The sequence below is a fragment of the Hemitrygon akajei genome, unplaced genomic scaffold (genome assembly GCF_048418815.1).
Source record: "Hemitrygon akajei unplaced genomic scaffold, sHemAka1.3 Scf000082, whole genome shotgun sequence".
In the NCBI taxonomy this organism is placed as follows: Eukaryota; Metazoa; Chordata; class Chondrichthyes; order Myliobatiformes; family Dasyatidae; genus Hemitrygon; species Hemitrygon akajei.
This window is the reverse complement of record NW_027331968.1, coordinates 2,713,666-2,726,287: the sequence shown is the minus strand read 5'-3', so window position 1 is coordinate 2,726,287 and position 12,622 is coordinate 2,713,666. Positions and strand designations below refer to the sequence as shown.

General features: G+C 45.1%; 1 long non-coding RNA gene across 1 annotated transcript; it reads left to right on the top strand.

The window, feature by feature from the left end:
- The first annotated feature begins 2,137 nt into the window (after positions 1-2,137).
- LOC140722614 (uncharacterized) lies at positions 2,138-11,660 on the top strand. The gene is made up of 3 exons (XR_012097687.1): positions 2,138-2,292; positions 3,709-3,856; positions 11,212-11,660. It is a non-coding gene; the product is annotated as an uncharacterized lncRNA (long non-coding RNA).
- The last annotated feature ends 962 nt before the right edge of the window (positions 11,661-12,622 follow it).

Below are 12,622 nucleotides of genomic sequence, written 5' to 3'. Positions count from 1 at the left end.
GGGTCGTTTTCAGACTGGAGGTAGGTAGCGTTTGGAGTACCCCAGAGATCAGTCCCTGACCACAGTTGTTCACAGTTTAATGTCCTGGCGGAGGCAGCGAGATGTGAGATGCTCCAGTCTGCTGGTGACGCAGAAAGAGTGGAGTTGGGGGAGGGGAGGCTATTCACATGCAATTTCGTAGCTTTGCAATCAGTACATAGTGCACTGTGGGGCTGCAGTGGCGGGTTCCAATCTGCTAATTAAATTTGCTGACGGCACAACATTGATCGGCCGAATCCCAATTAATAACGAGGCAGCCTACAGAGAAGAAGTCATCACCCCGACACAGTGGTGTCAAGAAAACAACCTCTCCCTCATTGTGACAAAAACAAAGGAACTGGTTGTGGATTACAGGAGGAATGGAGACAGGGACCAAATTCAACATTTCCAAGTCTGTTATTGACACAAAATGCACATTTTAATATTGATCATGACACAATGTATTTTATACATTGTTAATGACGTAAAACATATTTATAGATTGTTACTGACAGAGAATCGTATAACTTGTGTTCCTTGTGTTATCTGAATGTACTTGCCTCTGATACTGCCACAAGTCAGTGTTTCTCTGTCCCTGTACCTTCCCCTACTTGTGCACTTGGCAATAAATTCAACAGGACCTGAGAAATCTCAATGAGATTTGATTAGTGATGATCATCTTGGCAGCTCGGTAGGTCGAATGTATGCGACAGTACACTGTTAAATGCAAAACCCTGAACAATGTCGATGATCAGAGGGATCTTAGACTCCAAGTTCATCGCTCCCTGAAAGAGACTGCACAGATTGATCGGGTGGTTAAGAAGGCAAATGACATGGTTGTCTTTCTTAGTTGAAGCATTGAGTTCAAAAGTCGGGAAGTTGTGTTGCGGCTGTTCCGAGCCTGCGGTCGTACTGTGACTGTTTCTTTAAGAGCGCCGGCGTGAGGAGGCGGGGCTATGACGTCAGTCACGGGCTGACAGCGCTAACTGTGGACTGAACCATAAGAGAGAGAGAGCGATCTGCAGACAGGCAGTCGGCCAGTCTAAAGAGAGAGAGAGACTGGAAAAGCTGATAGCTTCAGTTAGTCGCAGCTGAGGCTTGGAACTCTCCTATGCCCACAAGAGTGGGTTGATCATCGGTACACGGAACCACAACGAATGTGTGTGGCTGTCACTTCGTATAATCCATAGGAGTGGGGTTTGTAATATCTTGTGTTAACCCTTGCCTGGGTATGTTGTGTGGTACCCCTGGAAGACGGTATTCCTAAGACAGGTCCACTTTCGCTGATAACTCGTCTGTGGACGGATTCAACGGATAAGAACTTCGTCGGCGGTTATTTTGAAGTAACGGCCTTTTCTCTACGTTTCACCCTGGATTACAAATATCTCTCTCCCGTCATTTATTCCGTGGATTACTGAATTTTCCTACTTACCATCTCAAGACTCTAAACTTTGTTCCCTCAGGCTCGATAGACTGGGAATTACATTTGCACATATATACACTTAACACTGTTAACTTTCCTTTATTTCGTTAAGTTACTATATTATAAGTAGATACTAATAAACAGAGTGTTTTAACCATCAAAACCAGACTCCAGTGTGAACTCTATTGCTGCTGGTTCGTTTCTAAAACGTTTCAGTTCGTAACACAGTTTTATAAAACTAGCTAGCCCACATCTGGAGTGTTTCATACAGTTCTGGTCGCCCCCATTCTCGGAAGGATGTCGGGGCTTTGGAGAGGGCGCAGAAGAGGTTTACCAGGACACTGCCTGGATTAGAGGGCATGAGCTATAACGAGAGGCTTGACAAACTTGTGTTGTTTACTCCAGAGCGGCGCAGGCTGGGGCGAGACTGGATGGACGTTTATAAGATTACGAGAGGAATAGATAGAGTGGATATATTTTTCCTGGGGGGTTGAAATGTCTAATACATTTAAGGTGAGAGGAGATGTGAGCGGCAAGTTTGCTTCTTTCCACAGACTAATGAGTAGCTGGAGTCTCTGCCTGGGGGGGGGGGGGGGCGAGGTCACCAATCCTGACACGTGATCCCGTTTGCCCCTCCCATTTAACCGCGGATGGGCAGCATCTGGCGTCTGTTTCCGAGGCCCCGCCTTCCGATGATGTAATAATCTCTTCGCGCATGTTCACAGTCTCCGGGTGGACGGTGTTTTCCTCTCCGCTCAGAGCTGAAGTGGGTCGGCTGTGTGTTCAGGAAAGACTTTCGTCTCTTCCGTCGGGATCACTGTCTGCGGGCCGAGGATATCACTTTCCCATCGGTGAGTATTGAGACCGATCCCGAGCGGGGAGATCCGATGTTGGCCGTGAGCCCCGAACTGAGGGCCAGGAATTCATTTGTTTCCCAACTATCTGGGCTCGTCAGAAATGTGTCGACTTCAGTTAATCTGCATTGAACGATCCAAACCAGGAGCCCAGGCTGTCTGTTTCCGCAGAATTGAAATTGAAGTCCCGCCGACAGGTCACGTGAGACTGTGTGCCGCAGATTCGCCCCGCCCTCTGCTTTGTGACGCCAGATCACGTGGTGTGATTTTGGCCGCTGAGTCCCATTAACTTACCCGAACTCGCCTCGTTTCCTGAGGCTTCTCGCATTTGTTCTGGAGCTTTATGGCTGTTGTGTCTTCTCCCGGAGTGGGGTGGGTGAGAAAGGAGAACGTCCCAGGTTGTGGGGATCTTTGATTTCACTGCCTGCTTTACCGAGGGACTGGGAAGTCTAGGGGGAGAATGGTTCGAGCCTCCGCTTCCCGCAGTAGAGCTGAGCCATACATTACTCCTGCACGTTTATAGTCCAGCGACGGCGGTCGGTCCAGTATGGACAAGACAAGATCTGTATCCTAGGAACTGTAATACAAATTTCCTGAAATGGTCCTGTTTTAACCTGGAAATGGAGTGATAGTATAACAGTAAAGGAAGCACAACTTTTCCCTGTAAATTATCCTGGAACTGCTTTGTCTGTTATTCCTGGAAATGTGTCCGGTGCAGTTGTTGCTAATGAGGTTCACATGAATAATCTCAGGAATGATCGGCTTTATGTATGAGGAGCATTTGGTGGCTCTGGACCTGTGCTCAATGGAGTTCAGAGGGACGGTGGGGGTGGTGGAGGGATGGATGGTTAAGTAAACCTACCAAATGTTGAAAAGCCTGGATACAGTGGACATGGAGAGGATGTTTCCATTAGACAGAGAGTCTGTGATCTGACAGCACGGTCTCAGAATAAACTTGCTTCCCTTTAAAACTGAGATGAGAAAAAAATTTTGGCCAAAAGATGTCTGATATGTGGAATTTGTTGCCGCAGAATTTGTTTGAGGCTGCCATTTGGGTCTATTTGTGAAGATTAATATACTGATGATTGCTGAGTAGCTTCAGGGTTACAGGAGAAAGGCAGGAATATGGTGTTGGAATAAAAATCAGCCATGATTGAATGGTTGAGTGGTGGAGCAGACCAGATGGATTGAATCACCTAATTCTGTTCCTGTGTCTTGTGACTGAATGATGGCTCCTTCTTATCCCGTATTGTTTTGTGATGTGTGAGGGACAATTAAAGATTGTTCACTGAGATAATTATATTTGCCAACGTTTAAATTTCAGTGAGTTTTGTTCCTAGTAACATTAAGCAGAAATGTTTGGTCCTCCTTTTCATTGTTAACGTGCTTCATTATCTTTCATGTTAACGTTAGACCTGCAGTGAGAGATTTATTGGAAGAAAAATCACGACTGAAGACAAGGGAACAGCAACAAGTGAACCAGCCCGAGGATTGAGAGCATCAACTGGAGAGAACCCATCTGACTCGGGAGATTCCAGTGATTCAGTCAGGAGAAAGTTTGGTGAGTCTCATTTACTCAAACACTGGTCCTTTAGACATTACATACCTGTACAAAGGAAGGTAGGAAATAGTTGTGAGTGAGACAGAATGTGCCCAGAAGAACCAGTTATGCCAGTACCAGTCAGACCCAGTTGTGAAGAAGCTCCCCCCCCTGCAATATTCCCTTTAAACTTTTCACCCTTCACCCTTAACCCATGTCCTCTGGTTTTTTTCTCCCCCAGCCTCAGTGGAAAAAGCCTGCTTGCATTCACTCTATCTATACCCATCATAATTTTATACATCTCTATCAAATCACCCTCATTCTCCTACGCTCCAGGGAATAAAGTCCTAACCTATTCAACCTTTCTCTGTAACTCAGTTTCTCAAGTCCCGGCAACATCCTTGTAAACCTTCTCTGCACTCTTTCGACCTTATTAATATTCTTCCTGTAATTCGGTGACCAAAATTGCACACACTACTCCAAATTCCCCCTCACTAATGCAATATACAACCTCACCATTACATTCCAACTCTTATACTCAGTACTTTGATTTATAAAGGCCAATGTACCAAAAGCTCTCTTTACTACCCTATCTACATGTGATGACACTTTTAGGGAATTTTGTATCTGTATTCCTAGATCCCTCTGTTCTAGTGCCCTCCTCAGTACCCTACCATTTACCTTGTATGTTCTACCTTGGTTTGACTTTCCAAAGTGCAATACCTCACACTTGTCTGTATTAAACTCCATCTGTCATTTTTCCAGCTTGTACGGATCCCTCTGCAAGCTTTGAAATCCTTATTCACTGTGCACTACACCTCCAATCTTTGTATCATCAACAAATTTGCTGATCCAATTTACCAAATTATTATCCAGATCATTGATATAGATGACAAATAACAATGGACCCAGCATTGATCCCTGTGGTACACCACTAGTCACAGGCCTCCACTCAGAGTAGCAATCCTCCACTACCACTCTCTGACTTCTCCCATTCTCAATTCCCAATCAAATTTACTACCTCACCATGTATACCTTGTGACTGAATCTTCCTAACTAACCTCCCATGCGGGACCTTGTCAAAGGCCTTACTGAAGTCCATGTAGACAACAACCACTGCCTTGCCTTCATCCACTTTCCTTGTAACCTCCTCGAAACTCTCTAATATATTTGTTAAACATGGCACAAAGCCATGTTGACTCTCCCTAATAAGTCCCTGTCTATCTAAATAATTGTCAATCCTATCTCTTAGTACTCCTTCCAATAATTTACCCATGACCGTCATCAAACTTGCCAGCCTATAATTTCCCAGATTACTTTTAGAGCCTGCTTTAAACAACGGAACAACATGAGCTATCCTCCAAATCTCTGGCACCTCACCCGTAGATAACGACTTTTAAATATATCTGCCAGGGCCCCTGCAATTTCAACACTAGTCTCCTTCAAGGTCCAAGGGAATATCCTGTCAGGTCCTGGAGATTTATCTACTCACCTCAAGATAGCAAGCACCTCCTCCTCTTCTCTCTGTATAGGTTCCATGATCTCAATACTTGTTTGCCTTATTTCCATTGACTCCATGCCAGTTTCCCGAGGAAATTCAGACACAAAAAAACCATATCACATCTCCCCAATTTCTTTTGGTTCCATGCATAGCCAACCGCTCTGATCTTCAAGAGGATCAATTTTATCCCATAACTATCCTTTTGCTATTAATATACCTGTGGAAGCTCTTACTATCCTTCACCTTGACTGCCAACGCTACCTCATGTCTTCTTTCAGCCCTCCTGATTTCTTCCTTAAGTATTTGTTTGCACTTTTTATACTCCTCAAGTACCTTCTTTGCTCCCTGTTTCTTATACATGTCATACATCTCTCTCTTCTTTATCAGAGTTCCAATATCCCTCAAGAACCAAGGTCCCTTATTCTTATTCACTTTGCCTTTAATCCTGAGACTTTGTTCCCAGGGTGTCCTCATGGGCCATCCAGAAATGATTTCAGCTGGCGACAACCCTGTTTTCCCCTGTGGGGTAACCCTCATGTGGAATCGGGCTAATGGTCGGACCTTCAACCAAGTGAGTCCAGTCTCTGCTGTTAGTCTGGCTAGTTTACTCTTCAGAGTGCCATTGGCTCTTCCCACTCTGCCAGTGGCCCGTGGGTGGTATACACAGCGGAATTGTTGCTTGATAGCTAGTTCGTTACGTACCCCTTTGTTTACTTTCACCACAAAGTGTGGGCCATTGTGAGAGCTCAGCATCTCTGGCAGGCCGTACCTGGGAATTATTTCCCGTAATAATATCTTCATAGCTGTCATAGCAGTATTATTGGTAGTTGGAATAGCTTCAATCCACCTACTAAGCAGATAATAACTAAGCAGTATCTATAGCAATGTACTCAAGGCAATTCAATAAAATCAATTTGTAGACACAAAAAGATCCACCTGGCAAGGGAGACATACCCGGTGTGCAGGGTACAGGTTACCAACCATTCCCTCCTTTCCCAGGGGTGTACAATTGTGTATATGATCGACCAATATCGGTAAAAATTGTGTAGGAACACAAACCTGTCCTGTTGGGTGATTCAAAAAGCTAGGTTGGGTTCTTTCTGGCACCCCATCTGGGACCACAATTTGCGCTCCTCCTCAGAGACGTCCCCCTGAAAAGTACGTACCTCCCTCATGTCTGGCAAACCTGTTCTGCTTAAGTCACAGAGGGATGCTTGACGGGAACCCGAGGGGACTACAACTACCGAGGATTGTGCCGCACTTTTCGCTGTCTCATCCGCTAAAGCATTGTATTTAGTGACTCATTCGGATATGTGGGTGTGGGCTGGTCATTTAATAACAACCAAAACGTGAGGTAGCTGTAGAGCGGTGAGTAAGTTGTTTACAAAGGTGGCATTACTAATGGGGTGGCCAGAGGAAGTCAGGAATCCCTATGTTCCCAGAGATCCCCGTAGTCATGTACAATTCCAAATGCATAACAGAGTCTGTATAAACATTCCCACTTTAGTCAGTTGCTGGGATACAGGCACGAGTCAGAGCAAACAGCTCAGCCTTCTGGGCGGAGACAGCTGCTTCAAAAGAGGCCTGTTCAATTACTTCACTGTCCATCACTATCGCATCGTTTCCCTGCTGGATCCACAAAAGAGCTTCCATCCTCAGAAAATGTTGCCTCAGGCTTGAGGGGATATTGAGGAAGGGATGGGAGAGTCTGTCCTTCTTTCATGGTGATCTGGATGGGGGGCAGTTGGTGCTGTCAACTTCATTGTCTGAAATTGAGCAGAGATTATGTGCAATGTCTTGGGTTCGGTCAATATTAAAAGATTTTCTTAGCAGATGTCCTGTCTTCACCTCAGACTCCTTCCAGTATCAGAGTTGGCCTGCGGCCAAGTCTTGCCAGTCTCCCTTGTTGCTGGAGGCTTGTTTCATCAGGGTGTAGGCAAGGAACTCTAGGCTCTTTGGCTTGAACCCAGGGCAAACCCTAACGATGGTATGGGGAGCCACCAGTCCTGTCTGTCGCCAAAGGAAATCCGGAACTTCGGCCAGTAATGCACTGCCCTCTCCTCCTTAATCCTGTCCAATCACCATGACTGGGAACTTCTGTCCCTCGTGGGGTGCATGATATTGGCTTTCCTCAGTTGAGCACCCCGTAGGGTCATAGCACAGAGTCACGTAGGGGTCGGCCGCTGGCAGAAGGGGTTCAAACGCGGTGGAGTCCAGATTAAGTGCCCACCACTGGGGATTCGGAAACTGGGGAAGCTGTCGGTTGTTCACCTGTCACAGGGTGACAGCATTGTCTGTCTCTCCTTTCCCCCTGTCCTCCACAATCAGCTCCTTTGTTTTTGTGACAATGAGGGAGAGTTTGTTTTCTTGATACCATATAACAATCACAGCACAGAAACAGGCCATCTCGGCCCTCCTAGACCGTGCCGAACTCTTAATCTCACCTAGTCCCACCTACCCGCACTCAGCCCATAACCCTCCACTCCTTTCCTGTCCATATACCTATCCAATTTTACCTTAAATGACACAACTGAACTGGCCTCTGCTACTTCTACAGGAAGCTCATTCCACACAGCTATCACTCTCTGAGTAAAGAAATACCCCCTCGTGTTTCCCCTAAACTTTTGCCCCCTAACTCTCAAATCATGTCCTCTCGTTTGAATCTCCCCTACTCTCAATGGAAACAGCCTATTCACGTCAACTCTATCTATCCCTCTCAAAATTTTAAATACCTCGATCAAATCCCCCCTCAACCTTCTACGCTCCAATGAATAGAGACCTAACTTGTTCAACCTTTCTCTGTAACTTAAGTGCTGAAACCCAGGTAACATCCTAGTAAGTCGTCTCTGCACTGTCTAATTTATTGATATCTTTCCTATAATTCGGTGACCAGAACTGTACACAATATTCCAAATTTGGCCTTACGAATGCCTTGTACAATTTTAACATTACATCCCAACTTCTGTACTCAATGCTCTGATTTTTAAAGGCCAGCGTTCCAAAAGCCTTCTTCACCACCCTATCTACATGAGACGCTACCTTCAGGGAACTATTCACTGTTATTCCTAGATCTCTCTGTTCCACTGCATTCCTCAATGCCCTACCATTTACCCTGTATGTTCTATTTGGATTATTCCTGCCAAAATGTAGAACATCACAATTCTCAGCATTAAACTCCATCTGCCAACGTTCAGCCCATTCTTCTAACTGGCATAAATCTCCCTGCAAGCTTTGAAAACTCACCTCATTATCCACAACACCTCCTACCTTAGCATCATCAGCATACTTACTAATCCAATTTACCACCCCATCATCCAGATCATTTATTTATATTACAAACTACATTGGGCCCAAAACAGATCCCTGAGGCACTCCGCTAGTCACCGGCCTCCATCCCGATAAACAATTATCCACCACTACTCTCTGGCATCTCCCATCTAGCCACTGTTGAATCCATTTTATTACTCCAGCATTAATACCTAACGACTGAACCTTCTTAACTAACCTTCCATGTGGAACTTTGTCAAAGGCCTTGCTGAAGTCCGTATAGACTACATCCACTGCCTTACCCTCGTCAACATTCCTCGTAACTTCTTCAAAAAATTCAATAAGGTTTGTCAAACATGACCTTCCACGCACAAATCCATGCTGGCTACTCCTAATCAGATCCTGTCGATCCAGATAATTATAAATACTATCTCTAAGAATACTTTCCATTAATTTATCCACCACTGATGTCAAACTGACAGGTCTATAATTGCCAGGCTTACTTCTAGAACCCTTTTTAAACAATGGAACCACATGAGCAATACGCCAATCCTCCGGCACAATCCACATTTCTAATGACACCTGAAAGATCTCCGTCAGAGCTCCTGCTATCTCTACACAAACTTCAGATGTTATCTCTACACATACCAGTCAGATGTTGTTCAGACTTCAGACAGAGTCAGCAATCAAATGGTTGAGCATGGTGCGATGAATGTGCTGAGCTCCATATGTGACAATGCAAGAAGCATCGTAGGAAAGCCAGATGAGTTCAGGAAAGGGAATTTGTAGACATCATTGGGATGTGGTGGCACCCAACAGTCTGAGGGATTCAGGGGAACAAATTTGTAGAGAGATTGCAGACCATCCCAAGAAACAAAAGTTGATTCAGTAAGTGATTTTAACTTTCCATGTGTTGACTGGGACTCCCATACTGTAAAAGGACGAGATAGGATAGAGTTTGTCAAATGTGCCCTGAATCGGTACGTAAAATTCCCGATGTAGAAGTGTGCAATAAGCTGTTAGGCAATGATCAGGGCTGGCGACAGAAATTAGTGATCATAATGCCAAGAAATTCAAAATAAAGATGGAAAAAGAGAGGTCTGGACCATGAGTTTAGATTCTAAATTGGAGAGAGGTCAATTTTGATGGTGTCAGAAAGGATCTGATAGGTGTGGTTTGGGACAGGCTGTTTTCTGATAAAGGAGTACTTTGTAAGTGGGAGGCCTTCAAAAGTGAAATTTTGAGGGTGTAGAGTTTCTATGTGCCTAACAATGTAAAAGTTGAAATGTAACTGGTGCAGGGAACCTTGGCTTTCAGGAGATATTGAAGCCCTGGATATTTTGTTCTTTTAAATGCCTCAGACATTTGAGTGCTACCAAGACTCATTAATCATCATCCATGCTCTGAGCTCATCTGAACTTTTTCTTTCATTGTTGTCTGTTGGTTTCTAGCTTCCCAATAGCTTTTGCATTTTTGTTTGCCCTCTCTTTGGCTTTTATGTTGGCTTTGGCTCCTCATTACAGCCACTGTTGTGTCCTCCTGCCTTTCCAATGCTTCCATTTCTTTGGGATGTATCGATCGCTCAGCTCCCGAATTGCTCCCAGAAACTCCAGCCATTGCTGCTTCATTGTCACTCCAACCTTTTCCCTTCCAAACAAGTTTGTCCAGCTTCTCTGTCATAGAATCATGGAGACGTTCAATATGGAAACAGGCCGTTTGGCCCATCTAGTCAATGCCAAAAAAACACTTAAGCTGTCTATTGCAACTACATGCACTGGGACCATCGCCCTCCATACCCCTACCATCCAGGCTTCCTTCAAAACCTCTTTGAAATGGTGAAACCGAGCTCATATTCACCACTTGTGCTGACATGTCATTCCACACTCTCACGACCATTTCAGTAAAGAGTTTTTCCAAATGTTCTCATTAAATTTTCACCTTCCCCACTTACCCATGACCTCTGGTTGTCGTCCCACCCAACCTCAGTGGAAAAAGCTGCTTGCATTTACCCTATCTATACCCTCATAATCTTGTATACTTCTAACAATTTCCCAAAGCAATGTATAATTTCCTTGTTTATGTTTAGAGCCTTTTTTACGTGTATAAGATGATGAGGGGCATTGATCATGTGGATATCCAGAGGTTTATTCCCAGGGCTGAAATGGCTAACACGAGGGGGCATAGTTTTATGGTGCTTGGAAATAGATACCGAGGGGATGTCAGGGGTAAGAGATTTACCCAGAGAGTGGTGGGTGTGTGGAATGCACTGCAGGCTATTTGTGTGAGAGTATTTCAGTTACTGTGGGGCCAGGAGCCCGTGCTGCTCAGTGGGAAGAGGGACCAATACCAATGGCGAGAGTCAAACTGAGCCAGGTCACAGATTGGAGATGGCAGAGATGCCCCATTCTTATAGAGACAGGAAGAGCATCAGAGAGTTTGATGGTCATTCCAGATACCAGCACTGTGCCCAGTTAGATGATTTCTCTCTCCAACTTGGGTTGAACTTCACTGTAAGAGTGTGATGCCAGATCACACCTTGACAACTCAAGTGATCTCATATGAAAAGTTGCCCTACACACATTGATGGATTTTGTAAATCTTTTTACAGGCTAAAAACAAGGAATTTATCTACGGGAATCTCGAACACAACACACCAATTTTGCTGTCTCTGTCCAGATATTTAATAAGTGGAGCAAGGGATTCACTTGATCATCCTTCCTGCTCAGGCTGTGGGGAGGGATTCACTTGGTCATCTGACCGACTGGCACAGTGGTCATTTTACACAGGGGAGAGGCCGTTCATCTGCTGAGACTGTGAGAATGGATTCAGTGGGTCTTCTCAACTGAATGTACATCAGCAAGTTCACACTGGACAAGGCCATTCACCTGTTCTGTGGGTGAGAAGGGATTCAGTTGTCTTCCCACCTGTGGACACACCAGTCAGTTCATACTGGGCAGAGGCTGGTCATCTGCTGAAGTTGTGGGGCAGGATTCACTCGGTCTTCTGACCTAATGGCTCACCAGCAAGTTCACACTGGGGAGAGGCCGTTCACCTGCTCGGAATGTGGGAAGGGATTCACCTAGATAGATAGATAGATAGATAGATACTTTATTCATCCCCATGGGGAAATTCAACATTTTTTCCAATGTCCCATACACTTGTTGTACATACAATACTTAACTCAGTAATAATATGATATGCATCTAAATCACTAACTCAAAAAGCATTAATAATAGCTTTAAAAAAAAAAGTTCTTAAGTCCTGGCAGTTGAATTGTAAAGCCTAATGGCATTGGGGAGTATTGACCTCTTCATCCTGTCTGAGGAGCATTGCATCGACAGTAACCTGTCGCTGAAACTGCTTCTCTGTCTCTGGATGGTGCTATGTAGAGGACCTACTCATCCCAACTGAAGATACATCAGCGAGTTCACACTGGGGAGAGGCCATTCACCTGCTCGGACTGTGGGAAGGGATTCACACAATTAGCTGGCCTACAAGCACACCAGTCAGTTCACACTGGGGAGAGGTCATTCACTTGCTCAGACTGTGGGAAGGGATTCACTTCGTCATCTCAACTGAAGGTACATCAGCGAGTTCACACTGGGGAGAGGCCGTTCAACTGCTCAGACTGTGGGAAGGGATTCACTCAGTTAGCTAACCTACAAGCACACCAGTCAGTTCACACTGGGGAGAGGCCGTTCACTTGCTCAGACTGTGGGAAGGGATTCACTTCATCATCTAAACTGAAGGTACATCAGCGAGTTCACACTGGGGAGAGGCCATTCACCTGCTCAGACTGTGGGAAGGGATTCGCACAGTTAGCTAACCTACAAGCACACCAGTCAGTTCATACTGGAGAGTGGCCATTCACCTGCTTAGAATGTGGGAAGGGATTCATTCGGTCATCTCAACTGAAGGTACACCTGTCAGTTCACTCTGGAGAGAGGCCATTCACCTGCTCAAACTGTGGGAAGGGATTCACTTTGTCATCTCAACTGAAGGTACATCAGCGAGTTCAC